The sequence below is a fragment of the Oncorhynchus gorbuscha genome, unplaced genomic scaffold (genome assembly GCF_021184085.1).
Source record: "Oncorhynchus gorbuscha isolate QuinsamMale2020 ecotype Even-year unplaced genomic scaffold, OgorEven_v1.0 Un_scaffold_3181, whole genome shotgun sequence".
Taxonomy (NCBI): Eukaryota; Metazoa; Chordata; class Actinopteri; order Salmoniformes; family Salmonidae; genus Oncorhynchus; species Oncorhynchus gorbuscha.
Genome location: NW_025745179.1, coordinates 27,606 through 41,041, shown reverse-complemented (window position 1 = coordinate 41,041; position 13,436 = coordinate 27,606). Strand labels below are relative to the sequence as shown.

General features: G+C 42.3%; 7 non-coding genes across 7 annotated transcripts; all 7 read right to left on the bottom strand.

Annotated features, from left to right (window-relative positions):
- Nucleotides 1–9,352: 9,352 nt before the first annotated feature.
- trnas-uga lies at nt 9,353–9,434 on the bottom strand. Its single transcript has one exon. It is a non-coding gene; the product is annotated as a tRNA-Ser (tRNA).
- A 198-nt stretch (nt 9,435–9,632) lies between these two features.
- On the bottom strand, nt 9,633–9,715 carry trnas-uga. Its single transcript has one exon. It is a non-coding gene; the product is annotated as a tRNA-Ser (tRNA).
- Nucleotides 9,716–10,196: 481 nt separating this feature from the next.
- Nucleotides 10,197–10,278, bottom strand: trnas-uga. The gene has a single exon. It is a non-coding gene; the product is annotated as a tRNA-Ser (tRNA).
- A 220-nt stretch (nt 10,279–10,498) lies between these two features.
- Nucleotides 10,499–10,581, bottom strand: trnas-uga. Its single transcript has one exon. It is a non-coding gene; the product is annotated as a tRNA-Ser (tRNA).
- A 677-nt stretch (nt 10,582–11,258) lies between these two features.
- Nucleotides 11,259–11,339, bottom strand: trnas-uga. Its single transcript has one exon. It is a non-coding gene; the product is annotated as a tRNA-Ser (tRNA).
- A 219-nt stretch (nt 11,340–11,558) lies between these two features.
- trnas-cga lies at nt 11,559–11,640 on the bottom strand. Its single transcript has one exon. It is a non-coding gene; the product is annotated as a tRNA-Ser (tRNA).
- A 1,656-nt stretch (nt 11,641–13,296) lies between these two features.
- On the bottom strand, nt 13,297–13,378 carry trnas-uga. Its single transcript has one exon. It is a non-coding gene; the product is annotated as a tRNA-Ser (tRNA).
- Nucleotides 13,379–13,436: the final 58 nt, after the last annotated feature.

Genomic DNA, 13,436 nt, shown 5'->3' with positions numbered 1-13,436 from the left:
GATATGCTGTGATGAGTGTCCTCGCTCCTTCCATCAGAGATGTCATCTTCCTAATAAGAGCGTCTGCTAAATGACTTAAATGTAATGTGGATGACACTATGCTGGGGTGAGAACAGAGAACAGAGTGAGATTGATACAAGAGAGGTCTGTTTGTTTTGTGTAGGTAAACTTAGCTGTCAGTTAGTGTAGTGTGTGTGTGTGTGTGTGTGTGTGTGTGTGTGTGTGTGTGTGTGTGTGTGTGTGTGTGTGTGTGTGTGTGTGTGTGTGTGTGTGTGTGTGTGTGTGTGTGTGTGTGTGTGTGTGTGTGTGTGTGTGTGTGTGTGTGTGTGTGTGTGTGTGTGTGTGTGTGTGTGTGTGTAAATATTTGTATGAACATAAGATTCAACAACTGAGACATAAACTAAACAAGTTCCACAGACATTGGACTATCAGAAATTGAATGTGTCCCTGAACAAAGGGGGGGGGGTCTAAATCAAAAGTAACAGTCAGCATCTGGCGTGGCCACCAGCTGTATTAAGTACTGCAGTGCATCTCATCCTCACGGGCTGCACCAGATTTGCCAGTTCTTGCTGTGAGATGTCACCCCACTCCACCAAGGCACCTGCAAGTTCCTGGACATTTCTGGGGGGAATGGCCCTAGCCCTCACTCTCCGATCCCACAGGTCCCAAATGTGCTCAATGGGATTGACATCCGGGCTCATCGCTGGCCATGGCAGAACACTGACATTCCTGTCTTGCAGGAAATCACGGACAGAACGAGCAGTATGCCTGGTGGCATTGTCATGCTGGAGGATCATGTCAGGATGAGCCTGCAGGAAGGGTATCACATGAGGGAGGAGGATTTCTTCCCTGTAATGCCCAGCATTAGATTGCCTGCAATGACAACAAGCTCAGTCCGATGATGCTGTGACACACCGCCCCAGACAATGACGGACCCTCCACCTCCAAATCGATTCCGCTCCAGAGTACAGGCCTCGGTGTAACGCTTAGTCCTTCGACGATAAACGCGAATCTGACCATCACCCCTGGTGAGACAAAAACGCCACTGGTCTGTGAATAGCACTTTTTGCCAGTCCTGTCTGGTCCAGCGACGGTGGGTTTGTGCCCATAGGCGATGTTGTTGCCAGTGATGTCTGGTGAGGACCTGCCTTACAACAGGTCTACAAGCCCTCAGTCCAGCTTCTGTCAGCCTATTGAGGACAGTCTGAGCACTGATGGAGGGATTGTGCGTTCCTGGTGTAACTCGGCAGTTGTTGTTGAGTTGGTTCCGTTTTCCTGTGCTCCGTTTTATTTACTTAATAACAAATAAGGAAAACTCAAAACGTGCACTTATGAATCCTAACAATTTTAATCCAAATAAAGCTGTAGACAGAAGTCAAAGATCAAATATCACACATATAACAGATGTCTCATGAGTTCTGCACCATAGGAAAAGTCCAAGTTGCTTTTATCATGCTTGTAGTTAACCCCCTGTGATGTCACTGCATACGTCATTACCTGCTACTCCTCAGACCAAGCTCATGCATACACAGCTATACAAACTTGCAAGAGATACAATAGTTCCAGTGTTTTCTAAGGCCTCAACAGTAAATGTCCACTCCCACAAGTTGATTTATAGAGGTATGTCTGACTAGCCTCTTATCTCTTCTACTCCCCTGCAGGGCTCTTTGTTTATCTTTGAAATGCTTTCTCACAGACCATTTCTTAATAAGAGGCAGAGACTTAGAAAAGACTGTGGAACAATTCTAAAACCTTACAATGAATATATATTGTTAATCTGTAGTCTAGGACCATATAAACGCAGAGGAGGGGTCCCATACCATAGCCCCTCCCCTTGTATTAATACAACATAAGCATAATCAATTATTATAATACATCAAACATTTGGTGCAGCCCCTATCATGACCTCAATTTGACCCATCAGTTGCCCTCCTGTACCTGTCCCGCAGGTGTGATGTTTGGATGTACCGGTCCTGTGCAGGTGTTGTTACACATGGTCTGCCACTGCGAGGACGATCAGCTGTCCGTCCTGTCTCCCTGTAGCTCTGTATTAGGCGTCTCACAGTACGGACATTGCAATTTATTGCCCTGGTCACATCTGCAGTCCTCATGCCTCCTTGCAGCAGGCCTAAGGCACGTTCATGCAGATGAGCAGGGACCCTGGCCACTTTTAATTTGGTGTAATTCAGAGTCAGTAGAAAGGCCTCTTTAGTGTCCTTAGTTTTCATAACTGTGACCTTAATTGCCTACCATCTGTAAGCTGTTAGTGTCTTAACGACTGTTCCACAGGTGCATGTTCATTCATTGTTGATGGTTAATTGAACAAGCATGGGAAACGATGTTTAAACCCTTTACCATGAAGATCTGTGAAGTTATTTGTATTTTTACAGATGATCTTGGAAAGATAGGGTCCTGAAAAAGGGATTTTATTTTTTTTGCTGAGTTTATCTCCGTCTGTATGTTTCATTGCCAGGTGAGAAACTACACCAGTGTGATAAAGATCCCTATATGGCTGGACATGGTTGTGGAGAAGCTGCAGCAGAATCTCTACCAGTCAGTGCAACACTTTGTGTATGATGTGTTGCTTATCTTCACCAACTGTGCCACATTTAACAGGGTAAGACTGCACTACTGCGGTATCCAATGTGAAGACTTGGGGCAACATTTTTTTTAACAAATCTTGGAATTGTGGTAATGCATGAATAACACTTTAACAATGCGTCTTTTTAAAATCCATAACAAATATGAATTAGGCTAAATGAGTTGTGTTTTATGCATTACTAGTTTATTATGTTTTCTATACAAATGTGTCTGTCTTTTTTTCTGAAGGATAATGCAGAGTACTGTGTGATGGGCGAAAGATTGAAGGATCTATTTGAGAGAGAGTTCAAGAGTACATTCAGCATCCAACTCCAGCATCCAACTGCATCCAACAGCCAGTAGAGCCTTCATCAAGTCTGTACTGTCATCTCACTATGAGACAACAGGGAATATTCACCATGCAATGGTCTTTCTATACAGCCTTCATACAGACATGTACACCAAGTTGTACAGATCTTATTTACCATGCATGTACATTGTTATCCATCTAGTTCTTTCATGAATTTCTTTCATTTGTTCTAAATCAAATCAAACTCCAATCAAATCCAATTTTATTTGTCACATACACATGGTTAGCGGATGTTATTGCGAGTGTAGCGAAATGCTTGTGCTTCTAGTTCCGACAATGCTGTAATAACCAACGAGTAATCTAACCTAACAATTCCACAACAACTACCTTATACACACAAGTGTAAAGGGATGAACAATATGTACATAAAGATACATGAATGAGTGATGGTACAGAACGGCATAGGCAAGATGCAGTAGATGGTATAGGGTACAGTATATACATATGAGATGAGTAATGTAGGGTATATAAACATGATATTAAGTGGCATTGTTTAAAGTGGCTAGTGATACATGTATAACATTAAGATGGCGAGATGCAGTAGATGGTATAGGGTACAGTATATACATATGAGATACGTAATGTAGGGTATATAAACATGATATTAAGTGGCATTGTTTAAAGTGGCTAGTGATACATTTTACATCCATTTCCCCATTATTAAAGTGAATGGAGTTGAGTCACTATGTTGTCAGCAGCCACTCAATGTTAGTGGCTGCAAGCAGTCAAAATGGGTGTGTGATGATAATTGAAATAGAATGATGGTGATAACATTGCATTTCACACAGTAAATGTTGCTTTCCTAACTTCTCGTGCAAGAGCCTTAGAAGTCCTTACCTTCCATTCTTCTTACTTCTGGTTAGGCCTTACTAGATGTATGTCCAGGGATTCATGAATGGGACTTGAGTCAGATTCGAGTCACAGATATGATGACATGCAACTCGACCTTGACTTTAACACCAATGACTCGTGACTTGACTTGGACTTGAGAATTATGACTCGACCTGACTTGATTCCCTCCCCAAGCCCAAATATGAAAAAATGATGCTGTTAAAAAAAAGTGTGCAGCGTATCAACTCTTCATTTAACGAATTACAGTTTGAATCGGACAGCAGCCAATCAACTGAGAAAAAGTTGTGCGTGGCAGTGCAGAGGAACGTCAGTGGGTGAATTCAGATGGAGCCCTTGGAAAGATGATACCCAAATTATTATTTTCGGATATAAAGACAACTCTGTATCAAGAAAAAACGGATTCGAACTTGCAAAACAAGCAGGAAGAAAGTTACAGACGGAAGCGCAACAATTTCAAACTTTGTTTGACATTTAAAGCTGCACAAAGAATAGTAAGTCGTGGCAAAGATAGCCGACAGCTATATATTTTATTACTTTACTGGTGTATCATGTAGGCAACGTAATGTTAAATCATTTACATTTTTACATTTACATTTAAGTCATTTAGCAGACGCTCTTATCCAGAGCGACTTACAAATTGGTGCATTCACCTTATGACATCCAGTGGAACAACCACTTTACAATAGTGCATCTAAATATTTTAAGGGGGGTGAGAAGGATTACTTTATCCTATCCTAGGTATTCCTTAAAGAGGTGGGGTTTCAGGTGTCTCCGGAAGGTGGTGATTGACTCCGCTGTCCTGGCGTCGTGAGGGAGTTTGTTCCACCATTGGGGAGCCAGAGCAGCGAACAGTTTTGACTGAGCTGAGCGGGAACTGTACTTCCTCAGTGGTAGGGAGGCGAGCAGGCCAGAGGTGGATGAACGCAGTGCCCTTATTTGGGTGTAGGGCCTGATCAGAGCCTGGAGGTACTGAGGTGCCGTTCCCCTCACAGCTCCGTAGGCAAGCACCATGGTCTTGTAGCGGATGCGAGCTTCAACTGGAAGCCAGTGGAGAGAGCGGAGGAGCGGGGTGACGTGAGAGAACTTGGGAAGGTTGAACACTAGACGGGCTGCGGCGTTCTGGATGAGTTGTAGGGGTTTAATGGCACAGGCAGGGAGCCCAGCCAACAGCGAGTTGCAGTAATCCAGACGGGAGATGACAAGTGCCTGGATTAGGACCTGCGCCGCTTCCTGTGTGAGGCAGGGTCGTACTCTGCGGATGTTGTAGAGCATGAACCTACAGGAACGGGCCACCGCCTTGATGTTAGTTGAGAACGACAGTTTGTTGTCCAGGATCACGCCAAGGTTCTTAGCGCTCTGGGAGGAGGACACAATGGAGTTGTCAACCGTGATGGCGAGATCATGGAACGGGCAGTCCTTCCCGGGAGGAAGAGCAGCTCCGTCTTGCCGAAGTTCAGCTTGAGGTGGTGATCCGTCATCCACACTGATATGTCTGCCAGACATGCAGAGATGCGATTCGCCACCTGGTCATCAGAAGGGGGAAAGGAGAAGATTAATTGTGTGTCGTCTGCATAGCAATGATAGGAGAGACCATGTGAGGTTATGACAGAGCCAAGTGACTTGGTGTATAGCGAGAATAGGAGAGGGCCTAGAACAGAGCCCTGGGGGACACCAGTGGTGAGAGCGCGTGGTAAGGAGACAGATTCTCGCCACGCCACCTGGTAGGAGCGACCTGTCAGGTAGGACGCAATCCAAGCGTGGGCCGCGCCGAGAGATGCCCAACTCGGAGAGGGTGGAGAGGAGGATCTGATGATCAAATCAATGAGCATCCACACAGTCAGTCAGTGCGGGAACGTGATCATTGGAACCAAGATTGAGCTCCAACTGGCAAGGCAGTTGGTAGCCTAAATCCTGCCTGATGTTACTGCTGTTCCTAAAACCAATGACATACGTTAGCCTACTGTAATCACACAGAGAGAGTGTGTTAAGGTTGGGCGATTGTGTACAAGCCTACATTGGTGGGTCATTCAGGTGGGTCAGAAGTTTACATGCACTAAGTTGACTATGCCTTTAAACAGCTTCGAAAATTCCAGAAAATGATGTCATGGCTTTAGAAGCTTCTGATAGGCTAATTGACATCATTTGAGTCAATTGGAGGTGTACCTGTGGATGAATGTCAAGGCCTACCTTCAAACTCAACTTCTCTTTGCTTGACATCATAGGAAAATCAAAAGAAATCAGCCAAAACCTCAGAAAAAAAATATTGACCTCCACAAGTCTGGTTCATCCTTGGGATCAATTTCCAAATGCCTGAAGGTACCACGTTCATCTGTACAAATAATAGTACACAAGTATAAACACCATGGGACCACGCAGCCATCATACCTCTCAGGAAGGAGATGCGTTCTGTGTCCTAGAGTTGAACGTACTTTGGTGCGAAAAGTGCAAATCAGCAAAGAACCGTGTGAAGATGCTGGAGGAAACAGGTATAAAAGTATCTTCATTCACAGTAGAAACGAGTCCTATATCGACATAAACTGAAAGGTCTCTCAGCAAGGAAGAAGCCACTGCTCCAAAACCTCCATAAAAAAGCCAGACTACTGTTTGCAACTGCACATGGGGACAAAGATCGTACATTTTGCAGAAATATCCTCTGGTCTGATGAAATAAAAATAGAACTGTTCGGCCGTAATGACCATCGTTATGTTTGGAGGAAAAATGGGGAGGCTTGCAAGCCAAAGAACACCATCCCAACCGTGAAGCACGGGGGTGGCAGAATCATGTTGTGGGGGTGCTTTGCTGCAGGAGGGACTGGTGCACTTCACAAAATAGATGGAATCATGAGGTAGGAAAATTATGTGGATATAGTGAAACAGCATTTCAAGACCTCAGTCGGGAAGTTAAAGCTTTGTCCAAATGAACAATGACCCCAAGCATACTTCCAAAGTTGTGCCAAAATGGCATAAGGACAACAAAGTCAAGGTATTGGAGTGGCTATCACAAAGCCCTGACGTCAATCCTATAGAACATTTGTGGGCAGAACTGAAAAAGCGTGTGCGAGCAAGTAGGCCTACTAACCTTACTCAGTTACACTAGCTTTGTCAGGAGGAATGGGCCAAAATTCACCCAATTTATTGGGGGAAGTTTGTGGAAGGCTACCTGAAACATTTGACCCAAGTTAAACAATTTAAAGACAATGCTACCAAATACTAATTGATTGTATGTAAACTTCTGACCCACTGGGAATGCGATGAAAGAAATAAAAGCTGAAATAAATAATTCTCTCTACTATTATTCTGACATTTCACATTCTTAAAATAAAGTGGCAATCCTAACTGATTTAAGACAGGGAATTTTTCTAGGATTAAGTGTCAAGAATTGTGAAAAACTGAGTTTAAATGTATTTGGCTAAGGTGTATGTAAACTTCCAACTTCAACTGTATTTCAATTGAAATATAATGTTTATTTGGAAAGTAATAAATATATAGATATTTTTGAAAGCATTCATGATTTGCGTAAATGTAATATACTATTAATCTTGTTAAAAATATGAAATGGTATTACATTTGGTGAAGAACACATTATGACTTGTTTAGAACTCGAAACTGAAAGTTTCTGTCTTGAGATTTGACTTGATAATTGAGGGTCTTGACTTAACTCGAACTTGCCTGTCTTGACTTGGGACTTTAGTGCTAAGACTTGAGACTTATTTGTGACTTGTAAAACAATGACTGGTCTCACCTCTGCAACATACTGTAGGTCTACTTGTTTGACTGTTTAGCCTACCACAGTGGTCACCAACCAATCGATCGACTGGTTGATCTTCAACGAACGATAAAGGCTTGCACTCTTTTTTTAAAATCGTGTTGAGCTGTTGCCTGTCGGTGCACTCGTTTCTAAAGTCCTGTGCACCGGGTACGCAAAGTGTTCCCATGAGACAAACTGCCCAATCGGATAGCTCAAATCACTGTGTCTAAAGAGCTTCCAAGACCCTGGCCACAGACAAGTTTAATAGGCTACTAACCTACGTAAGATTTAATCACTTTTAAAACCATGACCACAGAGATACTGTCAACGAATACAGCAAAGAGCTGCGGTTTTTATGAGTGAGTTCATGTTTAAGTTGATATTCAGCACTGTCACTGTTTTTATTCAACACTATTACAGCTGCAAAGAATGTGTAGCCAAGTATTGATAGCCTGTATTTTATTATTATTAGCAGCTCCTCATGTCGATTTTAATAAGGAATATTTAACTTTCTCTGGCAGTAGGAACAACATGAATTTGTGCATGAGGCAGATGTGGTGCGACTCGAGTTTCGCCATCAGGTGGAAGACGGTGTCCCCTCTCTCTGGTCAGTCTCACCGGAGGAAAGGAAGGAAGGAGAGCGCAAAGACCGTGAGAAGCGGTTGGGAAAAATAATTTTGAATGGTCATCCAACTCGGAAACTCTGGCATCTTTCTAGAGCTCCGATTTTTCGACCTGGAAATCACTGATGTTGCGATTTGACCTCGTTGATCATCCGATGCAGGTACCATCAGTTCAATAAAATAAAAAAGCGAATTATTTAAATTCATGGCTCCACAGTGCCAAACAAGTGCTAAACCAACTGATATATATTGTTATCAAATATAATATGGTCTGATTAACAATATTAGCAAGCCAATCATATAGCCAATATGCTGTGATAATGTACTGCCCAAACATAATTCCTACAAAACTGCTTGTGTGAGGTTAATCAAAGGACAAATCCACAGACTAAGGACATCCATATCAAGTCCCCAATGACATGTTGTAAATAAAGACTGGTTTGTCATAGTGCAAGCTGCAATGGCCGAGTGGTTAAGGCGTTGGACTTGAAATCCAATCTGATTATGTACATTTTACTAAACTTTCTACTGAAGAGCCTATTTGAAGTGTTTGTCAAGGAAAAAATATTCTGAGCACTTGAATCAAAGGACAAGTCCATGCATTAAGCACATTATCCATCATGTCACCTAGGATATGTTAAAAAGGAAAACTGCTGTAAGAAGGGCTCGAACCTGCGCGGGGAGACCCCATTGAAATTCAGGTCCAACGTCTAAAGAACTCGGCAATTGCAGCTGTTGGAATGCAAATAAAGGGATTGGGATTTGGAAACAGACATCATTGGTGAAAAATGGTAAACTTGATAGCACAACATTTTGCTCTTATTGTGCCAAGTTACCTCGGTCCTTTCCAAAGCTGTGAAGGTTGGAAGTTTAATGTGCAAGTCAAAAAACTATGTGCAGAGAAAGTACAAGTGGACTATTCACTGAGAATAAGATTTTAAAAAGAGCAGAGAGACCCCATGGGGTTTCAAGTCTGAGGACATACCCACCTGGCTCTCAGAATTTCCATAATAAATCTAATACAAACAACAGTATCTGTACTGAAGATACTATTTGAACTGTTTGCTAATGCAGATATACTCTGAGCACCTGAATCAAAGGACAAGTCCGTGTATTTAGCACACATGATCAATATCAAGTCTCCAATGACATGTTGCAAATAAAGACTGGTTTGTCAAAGCGCTGTGAGCAGGGTTCGAACCTGCACGGGGAGACCCCATTGGATTTCAAGTCCAACTCCTTAACCACTCGGCCATCACAGCTTGCTACGTTAAAAACCAGCCAGCTATGTGATTTTGTACATTTTACTTCTGTAAAGACTAGACCTTCTACTGATGAGCCTTTTTGAACAGTTTGTCAGAGAATTTTATTAACACCACCTGAATCAAAAGGACAAGTCCAGACATTATCCATATCAAGCCTCCAATGACATTTTGCAAGTAAAGACTGCTTTGTCAAAGCGCTGTGAGCAGGGTTCGAACCTGCAAAGGGGAGACCCAATTGGATTTCAAGTCAAACGCCTTAACCACTCGGCCATCACAGCTTGCTACGTTAAAAACCAGGCCTTAACCAGTCGGCTATCTGATTATGTACATTTTACTTCTGTAAAGACTAGACTTTCCACTGAAGAGCCTATTTCAACTGTTTGTCAAGGAAAAAATATTCTGAGCACTTGAATCAAAGGACAAGTCCGTTTATTTAGCACACATTATCCATATCAAGTCTCCAATGACATGTTGCAAATAAAGACTGGTTTGTCAAAGCGCTGTGAGCAGGGTTCGAAACTGCGCGTGGAGACCCCACCAGGCTACTTTAAACACCAGGCCTTAACCAGTCGGCTATCTGATTCTGTACATTTTACTTCAGTAAAGACTAGACTTTCTACTGAAGAGCTTATTTGAACTGTTTGTCAAGGAAAAAATATTCTGAGCTCGTGAATAAAAGGACAAGTCCATGTATTTAGCACACATAATCCATATCAAGTCTCCAATGACATGTTGCAAATAAAGACTGGTTTGTCAAAGCACTGTGAGCAGGGTTCAAACCTGCGCGGGGAGACCCCATTGGATTTCACGTCCAACGCCTTAACCACTCGGCCATCACAGCTCGCTACATTAAAAACCGGGCCTTAACGAGTCGGCTATCTGATTCTGTACGTTTTACTTCTGTAAAGACTAGACTTTCTACTGAAGAGCTTATTTGAACTGTTTGTCAAGGAAAAAATATTCTGAGCTCGTGAATCAAAGGACAAGTCCATGTATTTAGCACACATAATCCATATCAAGTCTCCAATGACATGTTGCAAAAAAAGACTGGTTTGTCAAAGCGCTGTGAGCAGGGATCGAAACTGCGAAGGGGAGACCTCATTGGATTTCAAGTCCAACGCCTTAACCACTCGGCCATCGCAGCTTGCTACGTTAAAAACCAGGCCTTAACAGGTCGGCTATCTGATTCTGTACATTTTACTTCTGTAAAGACTTGACTTTCCACTGAAGAGCCTATTTGAACTGTTTGTCAAGGAAAAAATATTCTGAGCACTTGAATCAAAGGACAAGTCCAGACATTATCCATATCAAGTCTCCAATGACATGATTCAAGTCTGAGGACATACCCACCTGGCTCTCAGAATTTCCATAATAAATCTAATACAAACAACAGTATCTGTACTGAAGATACTATTTGAACTGTTTGCTAATGCAGATATACTCTGAGCAACTGAATCAAAGAACAAGTCGACGCATTAAGCACACATTATCAATATCAAGTCTCCAATGACATGTTGCAAATAAAGACTGGTTTGTCAAAGCGCTGTGAGCAGGGTTCGAATATGTGCAGGGAGACCCCATTGGATTTCAAGTCCAATGCAATTTACCAGTCGGCAATCGCAGCTTGCTATGTTAAAAACCAGCCAGCTATCTGATTCTGTACATTTTACTTCTGTAAAGACTAGACTTTCTACTTAAGAGCCTGTTTGAACTGTTTGTCAAGGAATTTTATTCTGACCACCTGAATCAAAGTACAGGTCCAGACATTATCCATATCAAGTCTCCAATGATATGATGCAAATAAAGACTGCTTTGTCAAAGCGCTGTGAGCAGGGTTCGAACCTGCGCGGGAGACCCCATTGGATTTCAAGTCCAACGCCTTAACCACTCGGCCATCGCAGCTTGCTATGTTAAAAACCAGGCCTTAACCAGTCGGCTATCTGATTCTGTACATTTTTACTTCTGTAAAGACTAGACTTTCTACTGAAGAGCCTATTTGAACTGTTTGTCACGGAAAAAATATTCTGATCACTTGAATCAAAGGACGAGTCCATGCATTAAGCACATTATCCATATCATGTCACCTAGGATATGTTAAAAATGAAAACTGGGTTGCCATAGCGCTGTGAGCAGGGTTCAAACCTGCGCGGGGAGACCCCATTGGATTTCGAGTCCAACGCCTTAACCTCTCGGCCATCACAGCATCTCCTCTTACCTACAGACCCTTAGCCAGTCCGCTATCTCGTTCTGTCCATTTTACCTCTAAAGTGACCAGATTATTGCTATTGAAGAGCCTACTTGAAACATTTGTCATGGAAGATCAATTCTGAGCACTTGAATCAAAGGACATGTCCAAGCATTATCCATATCAAGTCCCCAATGACATGTTACAAATAAAGAGTGGATTGTCAAAGCGCTGCTCGCAGGGTTCAAACCTGCACTGGGCAACCCCAATGGATTTTGAGTCCAACGATTTAACCATTCTGCAATCACAGCTTTCTGAGTTACCTCACACAAGGACAAAAGTATCCAAATTCAACTGCCTAGTTGACATTTATTTCAAGCAAAGTTTTTTTAAAGCAATTTTCTAAGCAGTTCAATCGTGGGACGAGCACATAAAGTAAGGACCATTTAAATTCAAAGGAGATAGACCCAATTATTAAAGGTCTACTTTATCATCACCCAGTAAGCAGAGTTGAAAACTGTACAGGGAGAATATATTGTAGGAAGGAATCTAAGGAAATTGATGAGAAGAAAGCAGAAGTGGGCTATATGCTTCAAGCAAGTTAAGAACATGGGTGGGGAGACCCCATTGAAATTCAGGTCCAACGTCTAAAGAACTCGGCCATTGCAGCTGTTGGAATGCAAGTAAAGGGATTGGGATTTGGAAACAGACATCATTGGTGAAAAATGGTAAACTTGATGGCACAACATTTTGATCTTATTGCGCCAAGTAACCTCGGTCCTTTCAAAGCTGTGAAGGTTGGAAGTTTAATGTGCAAGTCAAAAAACTATGTGCAGAGAAAGTACAAGTGGACTATTCACTGAGAATAAGATTTTAAAAAGAGCAGAGAGACCCCATGGGGTTTCAAGTCTGAGGACATACCCACCTGGCTCTCAGAATTTCCATAATAAATCTAATACAAACAACAGTATCTGTACTGAAGATACTATTTGAACTGTTTGCTAATGCAGATATACTCTGAGCAACTGAATCAAATAACAAGTCCACGCATTAAGCACACATTATCAATATCAAGTCTCCATTGACATGTTGCAAATAAAGACTGGTTTGTCAAAGCGCTGTGAGCAGGGTTCGAATCTGTGCAGGGAGACCCCATTGGATTTCAAGTCCAATGCAATTTACCACTCGGCAATCGCAGCTTGCTATGTTAAAAACCAGCCAGCTATCTGATTCTGTACATTTTACTTCTGTAAAGACTAGACTTTCTACTTAAGAGCCTGTTTGAACTGTTTGTCAAAGAATTTTATTCTGACCACCTGAATCAAAGTACAGGTCCAGACATTATCCATATCAAGTCTCCAATGATATGATGCAAATAAAGACTGCTTTGTCAAAGCGCTGTGAGCAGGGTTCGAACCTTCAAGTCCAACGCTTTAACCACTCGGCCATCGCAGCTTGCTATGTTAAAAACCAGGCCTTAACCAGTCGGCTATCTGATTCTGTACATTTTTACTTCTGTAAAGACTAGACTTTCTACTGAAGAGCCTATTTGAACTGTTTGTCACGGAAAAAATATTCTGATCACTTGAATCAAAGGACGAGTCCATGCATTAAGCACATTATCCATATCATGTCACCTAGGATATGTTAAAAATGAAAACTGGGTTGCCATAGAGCTGTGAGCAGGGTTCGAACCTGCACGGGGAGACCCCATTGGATTTCAAGTCCAACGCCTTAACCACTCGGCCATCACAGCATTGCTCTTACCTAAAAACCAGCCAGCTATGTGATTTTGTCCATTTTACTTCTGTGAA